The sequence below is a fragment of the Phalacrocorax aristotelis genome, chromosome 28 (assembly GCF_949628215.1).
Source record: "Phalacrocorax aristotelis chromosome 28, bGulAri2.1, whole genome shotgun sequence".
In the NCBI taxonomy this organism is placed as follows: domain Eukaryota; kingdom Metazoa; phylum Chordata; class Aves; order Suliformes; family Phalacrocoracidae; genus Phalacrocorax; species Phalacrocorax aristotelis.
The window spans coordinates 405,419-430,326 of record NC_134303.1 but is presented as its reverse complement, the minus strand read 5'-3'; the positions used below and the strand labels follow the sequence as shown (position 1 = coordinate 430,326).

The 24,908-nt window shown below is 54.6% G+C and overlaps 1 long non-coding RNA gene across 1 annotated transcript; it reads left to right on the top strand.

Moving 5' to 3' along the window:
• Positions 1–13,089: 13,089 nt before the first annotated feature.
• LOC142048845 (uncharacterized) lies at positions 13,090–24,815 on the top strand. The gene is made up of 4 exons (XR_012657545.1): positions 13,090–13,721; positions 14,725–14,879; positions 15,263–15,372; positions 24,649–24,815. It is a non-coding gene; the product is annotated as an uncharacterized LOC142048845 (long non-coding RNA).
• The last annotated feature ends 93 nt before the right edge of the window (positions 24,816–24,908 follow it).

The following is a 24,908-nucleotide window of genomic DNA, read 5'->3' as shown; positions in this document are numbered from 1 at the left end:
TAGTAGGATGTACTGGGTGGGAACTGGGATGTACCGGGAGGGAACTGGGATGTACTGGGAGGGAACTGGTATGTACTGGGAGGGAACTGGGATGTACTGGGATGTAGTGGGAGGGAACTGGGATGTACTGGGAGGGAACTGGGATGTACTGGGACATACTGGCAGGGAACTGGGATGTACTGGGAGGGGATTGGGACGGACTGGGAGGGAACTGGGATGTACTGGGCTGCACTGGTAGGGAACTGGGATGTACTGGGAGGAAACTGGAATGTCCCAGTTGACACCCACTTCCCTCCCAGTGCCTCCCAGTATATCCCAGTTTCCTCCCAGTATATCCCAGTTTCCTCCCAGTACATCCCAGTAAATCCCAGTTTGCTCGCAGTACATCGCAGTACATTCCAGTTCTGTTCCTGTACATCCCAATACATCCCCGTTCCATGCCAGTACATCCCAGTTTCCTACCAGTTCATCCCCGTACATCCCAATTCCCTCCCGGTTCACTACCACTTCTTTCCCAGTGCCTCCCAATACATCCCAGTTCCGTCCCATTACATCCCAGTACATCCCAGTTCCCTCCCAGTACGTCCCAGTTCCCTCCCAGTACATCCCAGTTCCCTCCCAGTACTGGGAGGGAACTGGGATGTACTGGGAGGCATTACAATGTGCGGGGATGCCCTGGGATGTACTGTGGAGGAACTAGGATGTACAGGCTTGTACTGGGTTGTACCGGGTGGAACTGGCAGGGATTTGAAATGTCCTAGGATCTACTAGGATGTACTGGGAGGTAACTGTTATGTACTGGGAGTGAACTGGGAGGGAACTGGGATGTACTGGGAGGGAACTGGGACTTACTGTGAGGACACTGGGATGTACTGGTATGTACTGGGAGGGAAGTGTTATGTACTGAGGGGAACTGGGACGTACTGGGATGTACTGGGAGGGAACTGTGAAGTACTGGGATGTACTGGGAGTGAACTGGGAGGGAACTGGTATGTAGTAGGATGTACTGGGTGGGAAATGGGATGTACCGGGAAGGAACTGGGATGTACTGGGAGGGAACTGGTATGTACTGGGAGGGAACTGGGATGTACTGGGATGTAGTGGGAGGGAACTGGGAGGGAACTGGGATGTACTGGGAGGGAACTGGGATGTACTGGGACATACTGGCAGGGAACTGGGATGTACTGGGAGGGGATTGGGACGGACTGGGAGGGAACTGGGATGTACTGGGCTGCACTGGTAGGGAACTGGGATGTACTGGGAGGAAACTGGAATGTCCCAGTTGACACCCACTTCCCTCCCAATGCCTCCCAGTATATCCCAGTTTCCTCCCAGTACATCCCAGTAAATCCCAGCTCGCTGCCAGTACATCCCAATACATCGCAGTACATTCCAGTTCCGTTCCTGTACATCCCAATACATCCCCGTTCCATGCCAGTACATCCCAGTTTCCTACCAGTTCATCCCCGTACATCCCAATTCCCTCCCGGTTCACTACCACTTCTTTCCCGGTACCTCCCAATACATCCCAGTTCCGTCCCATTACATCCCAGTACATCCCAATTCCCTCCCAGTACGTCCCAGTTTCCTCCCAGTACATCCCAGTAAATCCCAGCTCGCTGCCAGTACATGCCAATACATCGCTGTACATTCCAGTTCTGTTCCTGTACATCCCAATACATCCCCGTTCCATGCCAGTACATCCCAGTTCCCTACCAGTTCATCCCCGTACATCCCAATTCCCTCCCGGTTCACTACCACTTCTTTCCCAGTGCCTCCCAATACATCCCAGTTCCGTCCCATTACATCCCAGTACATCCCAGTTCCCTCCCAGTACATCCCAGGTCCCTCCCAGTACTGGGAGGGAGCTGGGATGTACTGGGAGGCACTACAATGTGCGGGGATGCCCTGGGATGTACTGTGGAGGAACTAGGATGTACAGGCTTGTACTGGGTTGTACCGGGTGGAACTGGCATGGATTTGGGATGTACCAGGATCTACTGGGATGTACTGGGATGTACTGGGAGGGAAGTGTTATGTACTGGGAGTGAACTGGGAGGGAACTGGGATGTACTTGGAGGGAAATGGGAGAGAACTGAGATGTACTGGAGGGAACTGGGATGTACTGGGATATCCTGGAGGGAACTGGAATGGAATAAGAGGGAACTGGGACGTACTGGGAGGGAACTAGGACGCACTGGTCGGAAACAGGGACGGAACTGGGATGTACTGGGACGTACTGGGATGTACTGGGACGTACTGGGAGGTAACTGTTGTGTACTGGGAGTGAACTGGGAGGGAACTGGTATGTAGTAGGATGTACTGGGAGGGAACTGGGAGGGATCTGGGACGGACTGGGAGGGAACTGGGACGGACTGGGATGCACTGGTAGGGAACTGGGATGCACTGGTAGGGATCTGGCATGTCCCAGTTGACACCCACTTCCCTCCCAGTTTCCTCCCAGTATATCCCAGTTTCCTCCCAGTACATCCCAGTAAATCCCAGTTCGCTCCCAGTACATCCCAGTACATTCCAGTTCCGTTCGTGTACATCCCAATACATCCCCGTTCCATGCCAGTACATCCCAGTTCCCTACCAGTTCATCCCCGTACATCCCAATTCCCTCCCGGTTCGCTACCACTTCTTTCCCAGTGCCTCCCAATACATCCCAGTTCCGTCCCATTACATCCCAGTACATCCCAGGTCCCTCCCAGTACATCCCAGGTCCCTCCCAGTACGTCCCAGTTCCCTCCCAGTACATCCCAGTTCCCTCCCAGTACATCCCAGGTCCCTCCCAGTACTGGGAGGGAACTGGGATGTACTGGGAGGCACTACAATGTGCGGGGATGCCCTGGGATGTACCGTGGAGGAACTAGGATGTACAGGCTTGTACTGGGTTGTACCGGGTGGAACTAGCAGGGATTTGGGATGTACCAGGATCTACTGGGATGTACTGGGATGTACTGGGAGGTAACTGTTATGTACTGGGAGTGAACTGGGAGGGAACTGGGATGTACTGGTAGGGAACTGGGATGTACTGGGAGGGAACTGGGACGTAGTGTGAGGACACTGGGATGTACTGTTATGTACTGGGAGGGAAGTGTTATGTACTGAGGGGAACTGGTGCGTACTGGGATGTACTGGGATGTACTGGGATGGAACTGTGAAGTACTGGGATGTACTGGGAGTGAACTGGGAGGGAACTGGTATGTAGTAGGATGTACTGGGTGGGAACTAGGATGTACCAGGATGTACTGGGATGTACTGGGAGGGAACTGGGATGTACTGGGAGGGAACTGGGATGTAGTGGGAGGTAACTGGTATGTACTGGGAGGGAACTGGTATGTACTGGGAGGGAACTGGGATGTACTGGGACACACTGGCAGGGAACTGGGATGTACTGGGAGGGGATTGGGATGTACTGGGAGGGAACTTGGATGTATTGGGAGGGAAGTGTTATGTACCAAGGGGGAACTGGGACGTACTGGGATGTAGTGGGAGTGAACTGTGAAGTACTGGGATGTACTGTGAGGGAACTGGGATGTACTGGGAGGGAACTTTGAAGTACTGGGATGTACTTAGAGGAAACTGGGAGGCAACTGGCATGTACTGGGATGTACTGGAATGGAACTGGGAGTGAACTGTGTGTGAACTGGGAGGGAACTGGGATGTACTGTGAGGGAACTGGGATGTACTGGGAGGGATCTGGGAGGGATCTGGGATGTACTGGGCTGCACTGGTAGGGAACTGGGATGTACTGGGAGGAAACTGGAATGTCCCAGTTGACACCCACTTCCCTCCCAGTTTCCTCCCAGTACATCCCAGTAAATCCCAGTTTCCTCCCAGTACATGCCAATACATCGCCGTACATTCCAGTTCCGTTCCTGTACATCCCAATACATCCCCGTTCCATTCCAGTACATCCCAGTTTCCTACCAGTTCATCCCCGTACATCCCAATTCCCTCCCGGTTCACTACCACTTCTTTCCCAGTGCCTCCCAATACATCCCAGTTCCGTCCCATTACATCCCAGTACATCCCAGTTCCCTCCCAGTACATCCCAGTTCCCTCCCAGTACATCCCAGTTCCCTCCCAGTACTGGGAGGGACCTGGGATGTACTGGGAGGCACTACAATGTGCGGGGATGTCCTGGGATGTACCGTGGAGGAACTAGGATGTACAGGCTTGTACTGGGTTGTACCGGGTGGAACTGGCAGGGATTTGGGATGTACCAGGATGTACTGGGATGTACTGGGATGTACTGGGAGGTAACTGTTGTGTACTGGGAGTGAACTGGGAGGGAACTGGGATGTACTGGTAGGGAACTGGGATGTACTGGGAGGGAACTGGGACGTAGTGTGAGGACACTGGGATGTACTGGTATGTACTGGGAGGGAAGTGTTATGTACTGAGGGGAACTGGTGCGTACTGGGATGTACTGGGATGTACTGGGATGGAACTGTGAAGTACGGGGATGTGCTGGGAGTGAACTGGGAGGGAACTGGTATGTAGTAGGATGTACTGGGTGGGAACTGGGATGTACCAGGATGTACTGGGAGGGAACTGGTATGTACTGGGAGGGAACTGGGATGTACTGGGTGGAAAGTGTTGGGAATTGGGATTTACTGGGAGGGAACTGGGATGGACTGGGAGGGAACTGGGATGTACTGGGCTGCACTGGTAGGGAACTGGGATGTACTGGGGTGTACTGGGAGGGAACTGTTATGTACCGAGGGGGAACTGGGATGTACTGGGAGTGAACTGTGAAGTACTGGGATGTACTTAGAGGGAAGTGGGAGGGAACTTGGATGTAGTGGGAGGGAACTGGGATTTACTTGGAGGAAAGTGGCATGTACTGGGATGTACTGGAATGGAACTGGGAGTGAACTGTGTGTGAACTGTGAGGGAACTGGGATGTACTGTGAGGGAACTGGGATGTACTGGGATGTACTGGGACAGACTGGGAGGGATCTGGGATGTACTGGGAGGGATCTGGGATGTACTGGGCTACACTGGTAGGGAACTGGGATGTACTGGGAGGAAACTGGAATGTCCCAGTTGACACCCACTTCCCTCCCAGTGCCTCCCAGTATATCCCAGTTTCCTCCCAGTACATCCCAGTAAATCCCAGCTCGCTGCCAGTACATGCCAATACATCGCTGTACATTCCAGTTCTGTTCCTGTACATCCCAATACATCCCCGTTCCATGCCAGTACATCCCAGTTTCCTACCAGTTCATCCCCGTACATCCCAATTCCCTCCCGGTTCACTACCAGTTCTTTCCCAGTGCCTCCCAATACATCCCAGTTCCGTCCCATTACATCCCAGTACATCCCAGTTCCCTCCCAGTACGTCCCAGTTCCCTCCCAGTACATCCCAGGTCCCTCCCAGTACTGGGAGGGAACTGGGATGTACTGGGAGGCACTACAATGTGCGGGGATGCCCTGGGATGTACTGTGGAGGCACTAGGATGTACAGGCTTGTACTGGGTTGTACCGGGTGGAACTGGCAGGGATTTGGGATGTACCAGGATCTACTGGGATGTACTGGGATGTACTGGGAGGTAACTGTTATGTACTGGGAAGGAACTGGTAGGGAACTGGGATGTACTGGTAGGGAACTGGGATGTACTGGGAGGGAACTGGGACGTACTGTGAGGACACTGGGATGTACTGTTATGTACTGGGAGGGAAGTGTTATGTACTGAGGGGAACTGGGACGTACTGGGATGTACTGGGAGGGAACTGTGAAGTACTGGGATGTACTGGGAGTGAACTGGGAGGGAACTGGTATGTAGTAGGATGTACTGGGTGGGAACTGGGATGTACTGGGATGGAACTGGGATGTACTGGGAGGGAACTGGTATGTACTGGGAGGGAACTGGGATGTAGTGGGAGGGAACTGGGAGGGAACTGGGATGTACTGGGAGGGAACTGGGATGTGCTGGGAGGGAACTGGGATGTACTGGGACATACTGGCAGGGAACTGGGACGTACTGGGAGGGGATTGGGACGGACTGGGAGGGAACTGTTATGTACTGGGAGGGAACTGGGACGTACTGTGAGGACACTGGGATGTACTGGTATGTACTGGGAGGGAAGTGTTATGTACTGAGGGGAACTGGGACGTACTGGGATGTGCTGGGAGGGAATTGTGAAGTCCTGGGATGTACTTAGCAGCAACTGGGAGGGAACTGGGATGTAGTGTGATGTACTGGGAGGGAACTGGCATGTACTGGGATGTACTGGAATGGAACTGGGAGTGAACTGTGAGTGAACTGGGAGTGAACTGTGTGTGAACTGTGAGGGAACTGGGATGTACTGGGAGGGAAATGGGAGAGAACTGAGATGTACTGGAGGGAACTGGGATGTAGTGGGATATACTGGAGGGAACCTGAATGGACTAAGAGGGAACTGGGACGTACTGGGAGGGAACTAGGACGCACTGGTAGGGAACTGGGACGGAACTGGGATGTACTGGGACGTACTGGGAGGGAACTGGGACGTACTGGGAGGTAACTGTTGTGTACTGGGAGTGAACTGGCAGGGAACTGGTATGTAGTAGGATGTACTGGGAGGGAACTGGGATGTACTGGGACGGACTGGGAGGGAACTGGGATGTACTGGGAGGAAACTGGAATGTCCCAGTTGACACCCACTTCCCTCCCAGTTTCCTCCCAGTATATCCCAGTTTCCTCCCAGTACATCCCAGTAAATCCCAGTTCGCTCCCAGTACATCCCAGTACATTCCAGTTCCGTTCCTGTACATCCCAATACATCCCCGTTCCATGCCAGTACATCCCAGTTCCCTACCAGTTCATCCCCGTACATCCCAATTCCCTCCCGGTTCACTACCACTTCTTTCCCAGTGCCTCCCAATACATCCCAGTTCCGTCCCAGTACATCCCAGTTCCCTCCCAGTACATCCCAGTTCCCTCCCAGTACTGGGAGGGAGCTGGGATGTACTGGGAGGCACTACAATGTGCGGGGATGCCCTGGGATGTACTGTGGAGGAACTAGGATGTACAGGCTTGTACTGGGTTGTACCGGGTGGAACTGGCAGGGATTTGGGATGTACCAGGATCTACTGGGATGTACTGGGAGGTAACTGTTATGTACTGGGAAGGAACAGGGAGGGAACTGGGATGTACTGGTAGGGAACTGGGATGTACTGGGAGTGAACTGGTATGTAGTAGGATGTACTGGGTGAGAACTGGGATGTACCAGGATGTACTGGGATGTACTGGGAGGGAACTGGTATGTACTGGGAGGGAACTGGGATGTAGTGGGAGGGAACTGGGAGGGAACTGGTATGTACTGGGAGGGAACTGGGATGTACTGGGACATACTGGCAGGGAACTGGGATGTACTGGGAGGGGATTGGGACGGACTGGGAGGGAACTGGGATGTACTGGGAGGGAACTGGGACGTACTGTGAGGACACTGGGATGTACTGGTATGTACTGGGAGGGAAGTGTTATGTACTGAGGGGAACTGGGACGTACTGGGATGTGCTGGGAGGGAACTGTGAAGTACTGGGGTGTACTTAGCAGGAACTGGGAGGGAACTGGGATGTAGTGTGATGTACTGGGAGGGAACTGGCATGTACTGGGATGTACTGGAATGGAACTGGGAGTGAACTGTGTGTGAACTGTGAGGGAACTGGGATGTACTGGGAGGGAACTGGCATGTACTGGGATGTACTGCAATGGAACTGGGAGTGAACTGTGTGTGAACTGTGAGGGAACTGAGATGTACTGGAGGGAACTGGGATGTACTGGGATATACTGGAGGGAACTGGAATGGACTAAGAGGGAACTGGGACGTACTGGGAGGGAACTAGGACGCACTGGTAGGGAACTGGGACGGAACTGGGATGTACTGGGACGTACTGGGAGGGAACTGGGACGTACTGGGAGGTAACTGTTGTGTACTGGGAGTGAACTGGGAGGGAACTGGTATGTAGTAGGATGTACTGGGAGGGAACTGGGATGTACTGGGACGGAGTGGGAGGGAACTGGGATGTACTGGGATGGAAATTTGAAGTACTGGGATGTACTTAGAGGAAACTGGGAGGCAACTGGCATGTTCTGGGATGTACTGGAATGGAACTGGGAGTGAACTGTGTGTGAACTGTGAGGGAACTGGGATGTACTGGAGGGAACTGGGACGGACTGGGAGGGAACTGGGACGGACTGGGAGGGAAATGGGATGTACTGGGCTGCACTGGTAGGGAACTGGGATGTACTGGGAGGAAACTGGAATGTCCCAGTTGACACCCACTTCCCTCCCAGTGCCTGCCAGTATATTCCAGTTTCCACCCAGTATATCCCAGTTTCCTCCCAGTACATCCCAGTAAATTCCAATTTGCTCCCAGTACATCCCAGTACATCGCAGTACATTCCAGTTCCGTTCCTGTACATCCCAATACATCCCCGTTCCATGCCAGTACATCCCAGTTTCCTACCAGTTCATCCCCCGTACATCCCAATTCCCTCCCGGTTCGCTACCACTTCTTTCCCAGTGCCTCCCAATACATCCCAGTTCCGTCCCATTACATCCCAGTACATCCCAGTTCCCTCCCAGTACATCCCAGGTCCCTCCCAGTACATCCCAGGTCCCTCCCAGTACTGGGAGGGAACTGGGATGTACTGGGAGGCACTACAATGTGCGGGGATGCCCTGGGATGTACTGTGGAGGAACTAGGATGTACAGGCTTGTACTGGGTTGTACCGGGTGGAACTGGCAGGGATTTGGGATGTACCAGGATCTACTGGGATGTACTGGGATGTACTGGGAGGTAACTGTTATGTACTGGGAAGGAACTGGGAGGGAACTGTGAGGGAACTGTGAGGAGGGGGGCGGCCCCCCGGGCCCCAGCCCCTCCCCCCCGCCTGCGGCCAGGCCCCGCGGCCGCCGGCCCCTTCCTCCTCTGCCCGCTCCCGTCGCAGACGGCTCGGTATGTGTCACGAGCGGCAGCCCCGTTCAGCAGCTCTCGGAGGGCGCGCGGCTCTGCCCGGCCGTGACCGGGGCCCGCAGGGGTTTCCCGCTCGCCCCGAGAAGGCGCTGGCCCCGAGCCGGCGCGTCCCGCCCCGCCCGGCCCTCGGCGCCCTCGCGAGCTGAGCGCGGCCCGGCCAGCAGGGGGCGCTGGCGCTCACCGGCTGGGCGCGGGGGCGGTCCGGCGCGGGGGCGGGGCCGGTGGGGGCCGTTCCTTCCGGCCGCCCTTTAAGGGCCGCCCCGCGGGGCTCGGGCTTCCGGTGGCGCGTGCGCGGCGCGTCGGAGCGGGGGCGGGAGCGGTGCGTGTGGAGGCCGAAGGGCCGGTGCGTGTGGCGGCCGGGTCGCGAGGCGTCCCTGTGCGGTGCCGGGGCCCCTCTGCGGCCCGGCGTGGGAAGCCCGCAGCCGGCGGAGCCTGCTCGGAGCTGGGCGGGGAGCGCCGCGGCGGTCCGGCCGCCGGCAGCCATCCCCTGCGGTGGCCGGCAGCCCCTCGGGACGCCTGGAGGCCTGGCGGTGCCCGAGCCTCGCCTGCGGCAGCCGCCTGAGAGAGCAGCGCGGCCGTGTCCGGGGGCCGGAGAGCGCTGGTGGGTGAGTTCGGGCAGCGGGTGGGTCTCCGTGTGAGGTGAGGCCTGGCGCGGGCCGGGGGGTATCTCCGTGCGGGTCGGGCCGGGGGCGGGGCGGGGGCCGGGCCCCGCAGAGAAGCCCCGGTCGGGCATCGTTCGCTTTTCCACAATGTAGGGCTCTCCCCGGTTATTTTTTGTGTACTGTGTTTTGGGTCACCTGAAAGCCTTTGGCCGGTTACGTTTGGTGCGGGGAGATGGCAGGTCTGGAGCCTGAAAGATCTCTGGTGGGGGGTGGGGGAGGTATTTCTTGCCTTAAAACTCTGAGCCCACCTCGTGTGTCATGTCGTGAGTCTCGTGACTGTGGCAAATGGCTGAGTCGGGCGTTTTCTGATAACTAACTTCTGAACGTGTGCGTGTGTAGGCACGGGGAGATTTGTGCAGTGTGACGGAGCCCCTTGTGCTTCTGTGCTAATGTCTACCTGTTCTAGACCTCCAGAGTTGGAAAGCCTTTGTTTAGTGCCTAGTTGTGCCTGCGTAACAAATGTTTTAGCTGCTGATGGGTTATACCTCTGCTGCGAACTTCTTGCTGGGTGGCTTGATTGTTTCTGGTTGTCCGTGTAAATCTAGGCAGCTATTTTCTGCCCGGTGGTGAAGCCTATCGCTTTGGATAACAAAGGGCAGGAGTGCAATAAAGAAAAAGGTGATTCGTCTGCTGCAGCTCCTTGGAAACAATTCGTTCCTTATTTTCTGCCCTTGGGCAGGCGTTGTGCTTTCCAGATAATGCAGCCTCTCCTGTGCCTGTCCACGCCGTGCATTTTGTCCTGCCCTTGCTTGAAAAGGCTCTCCTTGCCTTCCTCCCCTCTGCTGCAGTTGCCTTAATCTCTCGCTGCTGCTGCTGCTGCTGCTGGAAGAGGGATAAAGGGAGTGTTGTCGATCGGGTTGTTAAAAGCTTTTTCGCGGGCTGTAACGCGCGGGAAAGGGGGGCCGGGGGGGAGGATCAGTTTGCGGGGAAAATGGGAAACCAACATCACCTTCCCCTCCTACGGCGCAGCCCGGCCGCACGGCTCCCCGGGGATGCCCCTGCCCGCGGGTGTACCGTGTGTGCGCCCCCCGCGTGGGGCGGGGGACGACGACACCCCCCCACACACCGTCGGCGGCACTGGGGCAACCCCTGCCCCAGGGCTCCGCGCTCGTACCCGGCTCTCCCCGCTCCGGCACGGCACGGGGCTGGACGCACCGAGAAGACCCCGGAGCGGCTTCTCGCGTCCGGGCGAGAACAGGGCCCGGCCCCGAGCAGCCGAGCGGGCACCGCCGGTAGCTCGGAGGAGCGGGGCCGGCTCGGCTCGAGGCGTCAGAGCGAAAAGGGACGAGAACCGTCCCGGAGCGTCCGGGGGTTGGGGGGGTTGGCGGATGGTCCGGTGGCCGGGTTCGGCTCCGTGCCGGGCCGTGGGGCAGCCGGAGCCGCGCCAGAGCAGGTGAGGAGCCGCATGGCCGGGCGCGCTGTGGGTCGGCGGGTTTGGGCTGTGGGGTCTCCCGGTCCGCGGAGCCCCCGGGGGGGCGGCGGGGTGCGGGCAGCAGCGGCCCCGGGCCGAGCGCTGTCGTGGGTCGGTGGTTGGGTTTTGGGGCCGAGCCCGTGCCCGTCCCCGGGGAGTAGGGGCAGCCCCACCCGGCTCTCGACTGCTCCTCGTCGGGGTCGGGCGGCGGCGGCGGCGACCCCGGCGGGGGCTCCTGCGGTGCCGGGCGGGTCCCCCCTTGCCCGCGAGGCAGGCAGGGACCCCGGCTGCTGCCGCCGCGGTTTGCTGGAGGCGGGCCGGGCCCGGCCCCCTGTGGGGTTGGGGTGCGGGCCCGGCGCTGCCGGGGAAACGAGGCCTGCGAGAGCAGGAAGAAAGCGCTGCCGGGCCGGTGCTGGGCTGCCCCGCCGGGGTGCGGGGCCGGGCCCGCGCAGTTCAGTTCCCAAGGCCTCCCCGACAGTGCCCGCGTGGGCCGTGGGGGTGCAGGGCTGCGGGGTGGCTGCGCTCTCCGCGGCCCTGAGCGTTGCCCGTGGGGACTGCGGAGGGGGCCGGGACGCAGCCAGGTTCAGCTGGTTTGGTCCCTGAGCGTGGAGAGCACAGCTCTTCTGTTCCTGGGCCTTGAGAGCAGGCTCCTGTGGCTGACGCCGGGGCCCTGAAACAGATCGAGTCGTGCGTTTTGAGGGCCTGAGCGAGGGGACTAAGTGGTGTGGTTTTGGGCTGAGGAGCAGAGGTCAAGTGCTGCGCTTTTGGGACTTGAGAACAGGCTCAGCAGCTGGGCTTTTTGGCTCAGAACCGGTCCCAAAGTGAGCTGGTTTGGGGGCCAAAAGCAGAAGCCGGTTTGGCTGCTTGTGGGGGTGGCGTGGGGGCATCGGGGGCTGCAGGGGAAAGCAAGGGTTGGGCAGGGTACGAGGACCCTCCCCGGAGGTGGGGGTCCGGTCACATCGGACCCCGAAGTTCGGGAGGCCGGCATGCACCAGAGCGAACTCGCCACCTGAGGCGGGTCTCTGGAGGAAGGGTGCTTTTTGGATCCAGCGCAGCGCACCCTCTTTGGGTCCAGCTCTTCATTCTGCGCTGCTTAGAAGAGTTATTAACCAATTAATTAAACATACAAACTAAGTCACAACAGCTCTATCGGCTCCATCGTGGTTTGGAGCTCTGAATCGGTTTCATTTGGTGTCTAACACATTTTTTCCCCGAGGAGAGGCTACGTTTCAAGTTAATTAGTTTTCTCACAAGTGTGTCAGTCGATAAAATTGAGTTACGATTATTAAAACCACAAAGGTGACAGGAGTCTCACGGATCGGGTCTATTTCTGAAAATGTATTCATCCCATGCAAATGTCATCGGGATACAGATCATCTGCACTTCATGCTCTGACAAGACAAGATGCTGAGACAGGGATGAGCTCCAAAAGGACTACTGAAAAGAAAAAAAAAAAACCACGCACTTCATGAAGTCATGGGGGGTTTTTTTGTTTGCATTTGGGGGGGCGGGGTGGCTTTAACAAAAGAGTGCAGTGTTGGCTGGCAGCAGCCTGCAGAGCATTTTTGCTGCCTGATCTCTCCTGTTCTTCTCTTCCACTCCTCTTTCAGGGCTGTAATTGTCATTTGGATAGTTTTAGAAGAGCAGTTAAGTTCCTCGCCTGTGTCTCAATGTGCTGGTAATACCAGGAAGGTGAATGCTTGAACCGGTCGGGCGGGTGGGAATAACTTGGCTGCAGGTAGAACTTCTGAGGGAAGACCAGCAAAACCAGGAAGCAAATAGCAAGTTCCCAAAAAATGTGCGGGTGTCAAACACATAAAAGTTTTATTGCCGAATGTTTTGTTTTTGGCAATATGTTCCAAATGCCTATTTTTGGTAAACATAACTTTTCAGGAGATTCAGGGTTGTGTGTGGCAAAACATGTCCCTCTGTTTTTGTGTCCTGCCGCACAAACGGCCGGCGGCAGGGCTCTCGTTCCCCGCTCTCGCTATTGCCACAGCAGGGCTGCGATATTTAGACCTAAGGGATGGGTTTAGGAATGGAAGGAGAGAGAACGCCTGTGTTCTGTAAGGGCTATGAATGCTGACCCTTTGCCTCCGTCTGCCGCTTTTCCTGTGCGGGTGATGAAGCCGTTTTACTTTCCTCTGTTGTTCCTGGTCTAAGTAGTTGCAAGGCTGTCGCCGCTGTGGGTGTGCAATTTGTGTTGCTGTGTTTCTGTGGAGTCCTAGCTACGGCTCGCTTCTAGTGTGGCCAAGCGTCAAGGTAGGGCTTTCAGCTTAAAGCTTCAGAAGCGCTGCGCGCTGAGATGGGTGTAGGTGAAACTGCTGTTGCGCCTGCAGCTGTGCTCGCAGGGATGCTGGGTGGCTCCGCATCAAACCGGCGAGGTGCGCGTGGACCTCCGTCGGGCTGCGCCCTGGGTGCGCGAGCGTGCCGTGTTTTTGCTGTTCCGGCTTGTATGTGCGAGGGCTTAACGTTTGATTTAATGCATTTCCTTTAACGGCAGGCTGTAGTTGGGCTCTAGATGGTATTCCTACGTGGGCGCAGGAGCTGTGGAATGGTTAAGCTGTTGCTGTGCCTCCAGGTGACTTGTTCAGTAACACTGTTTTTCCAGGTGCAGATGGATGAGTCGTGCAGGGCAACGGAGGAGAGCCCAGGGGAGCGCTGTAAGAAGGTGAGTCTGTGTGTAGTACTGGAGGGAAGATGTGACTGATGGCTATAGGGCTCCATTATGGGTTTTACTCTTTTTTTTTTTTTTTTTTTTTGTGATCCGAGGGTGCTAAGCGATGAGCCGAGCGTGATGTGGGCCCTGGAGGTGAGTCAGGCAAGGTGACCGGTGCTTGGTGGGCTGGAGTAGGTGTTCTTTTTCAGGTTATTCAGGGTTTTTTCTCCTTCTCTTCACTTTCCCATCCCAATTTGGGGCCGATTCCCTCAAACGGGGACTTCCCCCTGTGGGGCTGCTTATGCAGCCTGGGAGCTGCTGCCTGGGCACAAAAATACCTCAAACCCCTTGACTCTGGGCCTGCAATGAGGGGTGAAAATACAGGAAGAATTCTGGTGGAAAGAAAACAACTTGGGGCTTCTGGGAAAGCCAACTCCAGCTGGATTTGTGCGGCTGGAAAGGAAAAAAAAAAGGGGGTGGGGGGAAGGAACAACAACCTAAAAGCACCCACCAACCATTCTCATGCACAAAACCGAAAGTGAAAATGACCATTTTTTGTAGGGCAAAAGCACAAAAAATCCCCACAGAACTCAGTAGTTTGGAAAAGCAACCCCAATTATTACATTATGTAAAGAAGGCGGGGGAAAAAAAAAGAAAACCAAACCAAAACCCGATCACAACCCTGATGCCACATGCCTACAAGCAGTTCCTGGGGCTTATTCTGCGGGGGTGGGAACCCAACCTTGTTCCCCAGGTTTGCTGTGCTGCTTCTCCTCCCTCGAGACACTTTGCTGTTTGGTGCAGAGGCAATGAATGGCGCTGCTGGGGCTGCGAGGGGGAAAGGTGCAGAGGAATAGAAGCTCTGTGGATGCAGCCAAGTTACGGTTTCTGGATGGTATTAATCGAGAAGAGTAATTCAGATAATGCTGCTGCCCAGCGACCAGAATTGGGTACTGAGCCCGGGAGCCGTGCACGCGCGGTGGCGTCCCTGTGATCCCCATTGCTCTCTCCGCAGGTAACAGCCCTGCGATGCTGCGGTGCCTGTGAGGTGATGCCGCCGTGCTCGTTGCTGCTTCCTGGTAAGGAAAGGCCTCCTCTGCTCTTGCTGCAGCGTGGTGGTGTGTCGGACACGATTCCCTGTGTCGGGTGAGGCCTAGGGCTGCCGGCGAGGTGAGCGAGCCCCTTTGGTGGGTGCAGGGGTATCTCCTTGTGTGCCTGTACTACTGGGGCTGGTGGGATGGGAAGCTTCAAATGACCCGCTGAGGCAGGCTTCTGGTATGCTAAAGGCGAGCGGGTGAGGGCAGCCCTAGGAGTTACCCGGGAGCTGATAGAAGGGAAGAGGGAAAGGAGGAGGAGGATGATGACCTTTTCCCCCTGCAGCTTCTGGGTGCAGAAGATGGCCGACTCCCCAGCTCACCAGAGCTCCCCCTCAGCCTCCCCTGGCCCCCCTTGCCCCGTGCGCCTGCCCCCAGCTCCAGCACGGGCGAGCTAGGCTACGTGCCTAGGAAGCCTCATCTGGTAAGAGCTGTAAGACACCCACGTATTCTCTTCAGGTGGAGGACGGCCTAGAGTCTGGAGCTGCAGAAGAGGCAGGGAGGAGAGGAGGGGAAAGAAGCATCTGAACGGCTAAATTGTGCCAGCAGCGCTGAGAGCGAGAGTCGCGGTGAGTCCTGGGCCACTGGGGCCCCGTTGCCTCTCTTGTGCGTCCTGGGCCCTCCCTGTCTCTCCCCCGGCCCCCTCTCTTTCCTTACCTGCTGCAAAATTTACTTTTTTTTTTGCGGCCCCCCCCCCCCCGCACCTTCTTTCTCCATCTCGCTCTGAGTGGCTCCTTGCCTCCCTGTCTTTTCAGTCCTCCCTCTCTCTGTCCTGTAGCCTGTGGCTCCTTTTTCTTTCTCCGCCTCTCTCTGCCTGGCTCTGGCTCCGTTTTTTTTTTTTTTTTTCCTCCTGCTCTGTCCTGTAGCCTGTCGGTGTTTTGTTGTTCACTGGCTCTCTTGATCTGACTCCCTGTGTTACCGAAAAACGCGTTAAAATCGGAAACGACTCCTCAACACCAATTTAGTATTAAAGAGCAGGCATTCTTTATTCGTGGCGCCGGATGCACGGGGGATCGCTCCTCCTGGCGTGCGTACCTCACGCACCTTTCCCGTACAATTTGTAGATCAATGTTTTACGTATTCATACATATTCATTATTGTCCTGTCTGCTGATTGGTACAAACTTGCTCGTTCCGTATGTAAATCGCTGCGCAGGCTCGGTTGTCCTCTTCCGTTGTTCTCTTCTGTTACTTGGGTCGGTGGTGGTCTGTGAGTCGGTGGTCGCGATCTCCCCCTGCCGGAATTACCTTTTAGCTTCTCGGCTCTTACTCTTGGCAGTCTTGGCTAGTTTTCTCAGTCCGCTAAGCGAAACAGCGTTTTTTCATCCTTTTCTGACAGAAGCACGTTGTCTGTTGTTCTGTTCGCATTAATGATCGCCTACGGACTAAAATGCAGATCGACAGATACGCTGATTGGTACGCTCCATGTTCCCGTAATGGAACACCGTCTCTGGTTGATTTCATCACTTTGGTTACATTTCCCCTGTTTGGAAGTTCTGAAATAATAATTTTCTCAATACTTCCATCCTAGATCAATAATATTCCACTATGTCAGTTTAGTGTTTGCTTCATGTTCTGAAATTTTTCACTTGATTGTGGTCTCCAGGGTGTATGCAGGTCCCATTTTCTACCCAAAATTTTATTAATTTGTTGAAGTACCTCTGCAAAAAAATGTGGTGCTCTATCAGAGGACATTCCCGTTGGCACTCTAAATCTTGGTATTATTTCCTTCAGCAACGTCTTAACTACTACTCTAGCTTTGTCGGTGCAGCACGAGAAAGCTGCTGGCCATCTAGAAAATGTCAATCAGCACTGACAAATACTGCTCTATCTATTTTGTCTGGGTAACTCAGAGAACTTAATTTGCTAATAATTTCCGGGAGAATTTTTTGTTTTGTTACTCCTAAAGGTTGTTTCCTTTGGTTCAGGGGATTATTTCTAGGACAGATTGGACACTTAGCTACTATGGGTTTAACTATTCTTGTCGTGCCTACACACGCTACAGATGTTTTTAAACTCAAAACCGTAGCGCCTACAGCCTAATGTGTTTGCTCATGGTTTTCTTTTGCAAGTTCTGTCATAACTTGTGGGGTGGTTGTTGTTATTACTTGTTTTTCTGGTGTTACCTACCATCTCTCTGTGTTTTGTGATGCTTCCAATTGTTCTGCTAATTGCTCATCCAATTTATTATATCTCGGTTTCAACTTTGGAATTCTGATCTGTTTTACTGGTACTAGTGCAAGGATACCTTGCTCTGCAGTCCTCTTTGCAGCTTTATCGGTCAGTCGTTTGCTTATGTTTACAGCCGTCTGGCCAAATTGATGAGCTTTGCAACGCTTTACCGCCACTTCTTTTGGTTTCTGCACGTCTTCCGGAAGTTGGAGAATTTCTTCTTTATGCTGTATTGATGATTCTTGGGCTGATGGCAGTCCTTTCTCCTTCCCAATAGCTCCATGATCGTGGATCACACCAAATGCACGTTTGGAATCAGTCTAGATATTTATCCTTTGTCCTTCTGCCATTCGCAGAGCTCGCTTCAATGCTACCAATACTGCTTTCTGTGCTGAGGTGTTTGCAGGCAGCACCCCTGACTCCATTCCCTCGGCGGCGATAACGACAGCATATCCGGCCATTCGCTTCTCTTCTCGCCCAGAGCTTCTTCCATCTGTAAACAACTCCAGATCAGGATTTTCCCAGAGGTTTGTGTCTCAGGTCTGGTCTGCTGGAATAGACTTGTTCAATAGTTAGCAAGCGATCGTGTTCTAAATTGTCCGTAAGGTTTTCTGTTGTTAAAAACATAGCAGGATTCAGTATAGCAGTAGTCTTCGATTCCACATCGTCTTGTTCTAACAGAACAACTTGATATTTCAACATTCTGCTAAGGGATAGCCAACGACCCCCCTTTTGTTCTAAAACAGTCACCGCTATGTGCGGGACATATACTGTCATCTTCTGTCCCATTGTTAACTTTGGGGCTTCCCGGATCGGCAGCGCTGTTGTTGCTACTGCCCGTAAACACCTAGGCCATCTTTTACTCGCGTGGTCAGGTTGTTTGGAGAAGTAGCCCACAGGTCTCTTCCAGGTTCCCAGTCGCTGTGTCAGCACTCCAAGGGCTAAATGTTGTCTTTCGTGGACAAACAACTCAAAAGGTTTAGCGAAATCAGGTAGGCCTAATGCAGGGGCCATCATCGAGGCTCTTTTCAGTTCTTTGAATGCCGTTTGGCATCCGGGCATCCAGGTTAAATATTTATCCTTTTGAGTCTTTCAATGCCTCAAATAATGGTTTTACATACAGTCTATAGTTCAGAATCCAGAGCTGATGCTATTTCATTGTTTTCAGAAAAGCTCTCAGTTCCTTCGGGCTGCTAGGTTCGGGAATTTGACAAATAGTTTCTTTCTTTTCACTTTCTAATTGTCTTTGTCTTTGAGATATTTCAAATCCTAAATAAATGGCTGCTTCTTTTCCTATTTGGGTTTTGTTTCTGGAAACTCCGCATCTTCCTTGGCCCAGAAAATTTAAAAATTTCAAAACATTTTTCTTTACTTTGTGCCGCTATCAGAATGTCATCCGCATTCTGTAACAAGATGCCTCTCCCTGGGTTCTGTTTTTTCTATATCTCTAATTTTTTTTTGCCAGCTGAGTCTCAAGTATCGTAGGACTATTTTTAAATCCTTGTGGAAGTACGGTCCATGGTAGCTGTGTCTTTCATTCTGTGGTGGGGCTTTCCCATTGCAAAGCAAATAGGCTTTGACTTTTTATGCCTGGAGGTATGCAAAAGAAGGCGTCCTTCAAATCTAGTACAGTAAACCATTTATGCTCCTCCTTTAAAAGAGGTCAGTAAAGTGTATGGATTAGCTACTACCGGATGTATATCTTGGACCACCTGATTTATAGCCCTTAAATCGTGAACTAGCTAATACTCTTTGCCTCTAGATTTCTTTACTGGCGACACAGGAGTACTATATTCTGATTCACATTCCACTAAAAGCTCATATTCTGAAAAATTTTATAATTAACTTCTGTAATCCTTTTCGAGCCTCTCGCTTAATAGGGTATTGTTTTTGTCTTACGGGCTTGGCTCCAGGCTTTAAGGTTACTTTTACCGGCTCTGCCCACTTAGATCGCTCCGGAGCTCCGCTCGCTCAAACCAAAGGAATTACTACGTTTTCCACTTCCTCGGGAACCCGTTCCTCCCTGGAGGAATCCTGTAACATAAACGCTCTCGCCTCTGTGGCTTTTGATTCTGGTATTAGTGATTTAATCTCTCCATCTTTAAAAGTTACTTGAGCATCTAATTGACCTAATAGATCTCGTCATAACAGAGGCAGTGGACATTCAGGCATATGCAGAAACTGGTGAGTTGCCCATTGCTTCTCCAATTTAAACTTTAATGGCTCTGAGAGGGGCTAATTTTTCTTTGCCCTGTTGCGCTAGCAACATCTACTGATTTATGATCAAATTTCTCTTCACGTGTATTCAATACCAAATAAGTGGCTCCCGTATCTACCAAAAATTCTATTTCTTCATTCCGTAGCTTCAGTGTAACCAGGTGTTCAGCTAGGGTTGATTCCCCTGGTCTCCTTCATGCCGAGCTACTTCAAGCATTTAACCCAGATCTCTGGATTCAGGTTGTTCTAGTTTCTGAAGGTTGTTTTCTCTCCCCCCGCCCCCATCTGGGGCTGATTGTCTTATGAATATAGAGACCAGCTGAATTGCTTTTTCTGGTTTTTCTGGGTTCAAATGAGTATATTTTCTGGTGGTCACCTTCAGTCTTTCCATAAAGGCTGAAGGGGACTCACTTAATTCTTGTCTCACTTCATAAATTTTGACCAATTTATTGCTTTTGGCATTGCTTGTCTTACTCCAAATAAAATCTCTCTCTGACATCTAGTCAACATTCCCCTGGGTCCTGGCTGATTAGGGTCCCACTCGGGATTTGTAGATGGACAATTCTTATTCATTGTTCTCTGTAAATTCCTGTTAGCATGTGCTCCCTGCACCTGCCTTCTGGCTGTATTCCATACTATTTTCTTGTCAGTTTCATCAAGCGAAGTATCCAGTATCACAAGTAGAGCAACACTCTTTCAAGTTCTCACCACGTTTTCCTCTTTTCAGAAACATTGCCGTAGAATCTTGTGGACATACCTCACGCTGTTTCTGCTGCTCGGGATGATTCCACGGTGTAAAGAACAAATCAACATATGCCACTTCTTCCCATTTGCCTTCCCTTTTTACAAAACAACATTAATTGCAAGATGGTACGATATTGCAATGTCTCGTGTTCTGGCCATTTGTGCCCACCTTCCAATTGATACGTTGGCCACCAATGATTGCAATATTCAATTAATGGTTTCCGAGTTAGTGGGTCACCGCCCCCGACGTCTTTCCAGTGCTTCAAAATACATCGCAAAGGTGTTCTCTGTGGGATAGGTTTCCTACTCAGTAATGCTCCCGTCTCCCAGTCGACTAGTAGTTGTGATAGTGCACTATCACAAATACTAGTCAGAGGGACTCCAACCCCCGTTAGAGGTCTCACTGGAAATCTGCCACTGGGATCTGTAGCCCCCTGCTAGATATCCCTGGAGACTTCAACCCCCTGTTGAAGACTCCCCTACCCTCGGGTCCCGCTCCACAGGCTTTCGCCTAGCAGAGACTTACCAACCGAGGCACCTCTTGGCCCCGACCCTGCGTGGCTTTCGCCGCGCCTTACGGGCAGGCCTGTGGGACTCAAACCCGCTATCCTATCCTATGTGGGAAACTAACCCCACGTATTATTCTACCTAAGTTTCTTCTTCAAAGAATGCCTTGTTTACCTCAATCCAGGGGATCTTGCTCAGAATTCTCTGGCCCGGGGATCGGAAGCTCTCCCGGAGAATTCCTCGGGGCCGGCTGCAGGTCCCACGATCCCACGGATCCGTCGAGATTCAAAAGCAGGTTCCCACCTGGGGTGCCAAAACTGTTACCGAAAAACGCGTTAAAATCGGAAACGACTCCTCAACACCAATTTAGTATTAAAGAGCAGGCATTCTATATTCACGGCGCCGGATGCACGGGGGATCGCTCCTCCTGGCGTGCGTACCTCACGCACCTTTCCTGTACAATTTGTAGATGAAAATTTTACATACTCATACATAGTCGTTATTGTCTTGTCTAGCGATGGGTACAAACTTGCTCGTTCCGTATGTCAATCACTGCGCAGGCTCGGTTGTCCTCTTCCGTTGTTCTCTTCTGAGTAGGTGGTGTTACTTGGGTCGGTGGTGGTCTGTGAGTCGGTGGTCGCGATCTCCCCCTGCCGGAATTACCTTTTAGCTTCTCGGCTCTTACTCTTGGCAGTCTTGGCTAGTTTTCTCAGTCCGCTAAGCGAAACCGCGTTTTGTCATCCTTTTCTTACAGAAGCATGTTGTCTGTTGTTCTGCTGACATTAACAATCGCCTAGGCACTAAAATGCAGATCGACAGGTGCGCTGATTGGTACGCTCCATGTTCCTGTAATGGAACACCGTCTCTGGTTGGTTGATTTCATCGCTTTGGTTACACCTGTTCCTGTTGTTCAGTTTCTTCTTTTCTGGCTTTGTGTGATTCTCTCTGTGATTCTGTTTTTCTCTGCCTCGCTTTTCCCAGCTCCCCGTCCCTCACTTTTAATGCCCGTTATCCTTCACCAGCACACTCTCCCTTGGTTCCCATCCTCGTTTCTGAATTCCTCCTGCTTTGCCACGTAGCCCATGACTTTTTTCTTAATCTCTCTCTGTCTGCCTCAACGCTCCCCCCGTGCTTTTTAATTTGTCTTCTCTGCTCTGTACCCTGCTACTGTTCTTGCCTTTCTGAGTTCTTCTCTGTCCAGCTCCCTTGCCCTATTCATGAATTCCTGTTCTTCCTGCAGCCACCGCTGTTCCCTGTGACCTCCATCTCTCTCTGTCCAGCTCCCTGTCCCTAGGTTTTAATTCCTGCCTCTGCCCGCTGTAGCCTGTCTAGATGTTTCTCTCGGCCTCTCTCTCTGTCCGGCTCCCTCTCTCTGTGTTCTAATTCCACGTTCTCTGTCACGTGGACCCGTGCTATTTGTTTGTCCTCATCTCTCTCTGTCCAGCTCCTTGCTGCGATGTTTTATTTCCTCATTTCCTCCCTCTCTGTCTTTGTAGCCCATTGCTGTTGGTTTGTTGTTTTTTTTTTTTTTCACTTGTTTCTTCATGTGTCTCTGTCTGCCTCCCAGTCCCTGATCTTTAATTCCTCCTTCCCTGTAGGCCGCTGTTCCTTTTTTCCATTCTACATTGTGTTCTCTTTGGTCTCGTGTTCTTATTCATTGATTCCCTCCTCGCTGCCCTGTGGCTTGTCCCCATTTTATTGTTGCTTCTCTCTCCCTCTCTCTGGCTTCTTGCCCCTGTTTTTAAAATTCCTCCCTCTCTTCTCTCTTCCCTGTTGGCCGTGTGATCTTTAGCCTTTCTCCATGTCTTTCTGCCCATCTCTCTGTGTCTATTCATTAATTCTTCCCTCTCTGCCCTGTAGCCTGTAGCTTCTGTCCTTTCTCCATCTTGCTGTCCCTGGCTCCCGCGTGACCCTATGCTAGAATTGTTTCTCTCTTCTCTCCGTACGCATTGCGATTCCTTTTGCTCTCTGTCTCCCTTTGGTTTTTTTCTTTTTTTTTTTTCTGGCTCCCTGTCCCTAATTCTTAATTCTCTGCCTTCTCGTGCCCCATGGTTTGTTCTGTGGGGTTCTCTCGCGGTTCCCTCACAGTTCCCTCCAGTCCATACTGGGCTATATTGGTCTAGTCCATACTGGGCTATATTGGTCTGTCCCGGCTTCCTCCCACTTCTTTCCCAGTGCCTCACAGTAGGTCCCGGTTCCGTCCATGGGATGAACTGTGAGGGAACTGTGAGGGAACTGTGAGGGAACTGTGAGGGAACTGTGAGGGAACTGTGAGGGACCTGTGAGGAGGGGGGCGGCCCCCCGGGCCCCAGCCCCCCCCCCCGCCTGGGGCCAGGGCGCCGCGGCCGCCGGCCCCTTCCTCCTCTGCCCGCTCCCGTCGCAGACGGCTCGGTATGTGTCACGAGCGGCAGCCCCGTTCAGCAGCTCTCGGAGGGCGCGCGGCTGTGCCCGGCCGTGACCGGGGCCCGCAGGGGTTTCCCGCTCGCCCCGAGAAGGCGCTGGCCCCGAGCCGGCGCGTCCCGCCCCGCCCGGCCCTCGGCGCCCTCGCGAGCTGAGCGCGGCCCGGCCAGCAGGGGGCGCTGGCGCTCACCGGCTGGGCGCGGTGGCGGGGCCGGTGGGGGCCGTTCCTTCCGGCCGCCCTTTAAGGGCCGCCCCGCGGGGCTCGGGCTTCCGGTGGCGCGTGCGCGGCGCGTCGGAGTGGGGGCGGGAGCGGTGCGTGTGGAGGCCGAAGGGCCGGTGCGTGTGGCGGCCGGGTCGCGAGGCGTCCCTGTGCGGTGCCGGGGCCCCTCTGCGGCCCGGCGTGGGAAGCCCGCGGCCGGCGGAGCCTGCTGGGAGCTGGGCGGGGAGCGCCGCGGCGGTCCGGCCGCCGGCAGCCATCCCCTGCGGTGGCCGGCAGCCCCTCGGGACGCCTGGAGGCCTGGCGGTGCCCGAGCCTCGCCTGCGGCAGCCGCCTGAGAGAGCAGCGCGGCCGTGTCCGGGGGCCGGAGAGCGCTGGTGGGTGAGTTCGGGCAGCGGGGGGCGGGTGTGTGTCTCCGGGCGGGGCCGGGGGGCTCCGTGCCCCGCAGAGGAGCCCCGGTCGGGCATCGTTCGCTTCCGAACAATGCAGGTCTGTCCCTGGTTATTTTCTGTGTACAGTGTTTCGGGCCACCTGAAAGCCTTTGGCCGGGTAGGTTTGGTGCGGGGCGATGGCAGGTGTGGACCCTGAAAGATCTCGGGTGGGGGGCGTGGGAGGTATTTCTTGCCTTAAAACTCTGAGCCCACCTCGTGTGTCATGTCGTGTTATCATGTCGTGAGTCTCGTGACTGTGGCAAATGGCTGAGTCGGGCGTTTTCTGATAACTAACTTCTGAACGTGTGCGTGTGTAGGCACGGGGAGATTTGTGCAGGGTGACGGAGCCCCTTGTGCTTCTGTGCTAATGTCTACCTGTTCTAGACCTCCAGTGTTGGAAAGCCTTTGTTTAGTGCCTAGTTGTGGCTGCGTAACTGCTGTTGCGCCTGCAGCTGTGCTCGCAGGGATGCTGGGTGGCTCCGCATCAAACCGGCCGCCGGGCGGCCGGGTTGTGCCGCAGAGCATGCCGGGAGCTGTAGTCCTTGCGGCTGCCGGGCGGCCGGGTTGTGCCGCAGAGCATGCCGGGAGCTGTATGCCTGGCGCAGTGGCTGCCGGCCCTGTCACGTGGTTCGCCGGGCGTGGCGGGAGGCGCGGTCTTCCGGCGCTCGGGTGCCGGGCGGCCGTGGCGCGTACAGTACGCGAGGTGTATTTTTGGGGTTGGATTCGTGTTGATTACTGGGGGCTTGCGGGTGCGGCCGCTTCCTGAGAAGCGGTGAGTTCCCCGGGAGCTGACAGAAGGGAAGAGGGAAAGGAGGAGGACGATGACCTTTTCCCCGTGCCCAGGGCGCAGATGATGGCCGCCTCCCCGGCCCACCGGAGGTCCCGCTCAGCCTCCCCTGGCCCCCCTTGCCCCGTGCGCCTGCCCCCAGCTCCGGCACCTCCCTATAAGCGTGCTGCATAGCCTTAGGCCGCCCCCAGGCCCTGTCGTGAAGGCAGCAAGCCGTCCCTCAAGCGCACTGGATTCCCCCTTGGCGCAGGGGCCCTTAGCAGTAGCGTGGGGAGGGAGCGGTGTGTCCAGAAGCCCCTGCAGAAGGAGAGGCTTTGGCCAGGGTCGATCGACGGTAATGACGGTCGCTGTTTCTTCTTTCCCTCTCCCAGAGACCGTGCTGAGGACGTGGTTGTCTGTCCTTCCCCCGGGGATGCCGTTGCCTGCGGCCGTCTCAGGCTCGCGTGGCTTCTCTCTGCCCGTCCTCGCAGCGCAGGGCCGAAAAGGGATAGACAAAACCCTTCCCGGCTGCGGACGGGAGCTGCCTCGGCTGAAGCTGCAGACGCCAACGAAAGGTAAAGAAGAAGAAACTGAAGGTGCTCTGGCTGCCAGCTGCCTTCCTGCCGCAGGCAAGAGAGAGCCTGTCCATGCA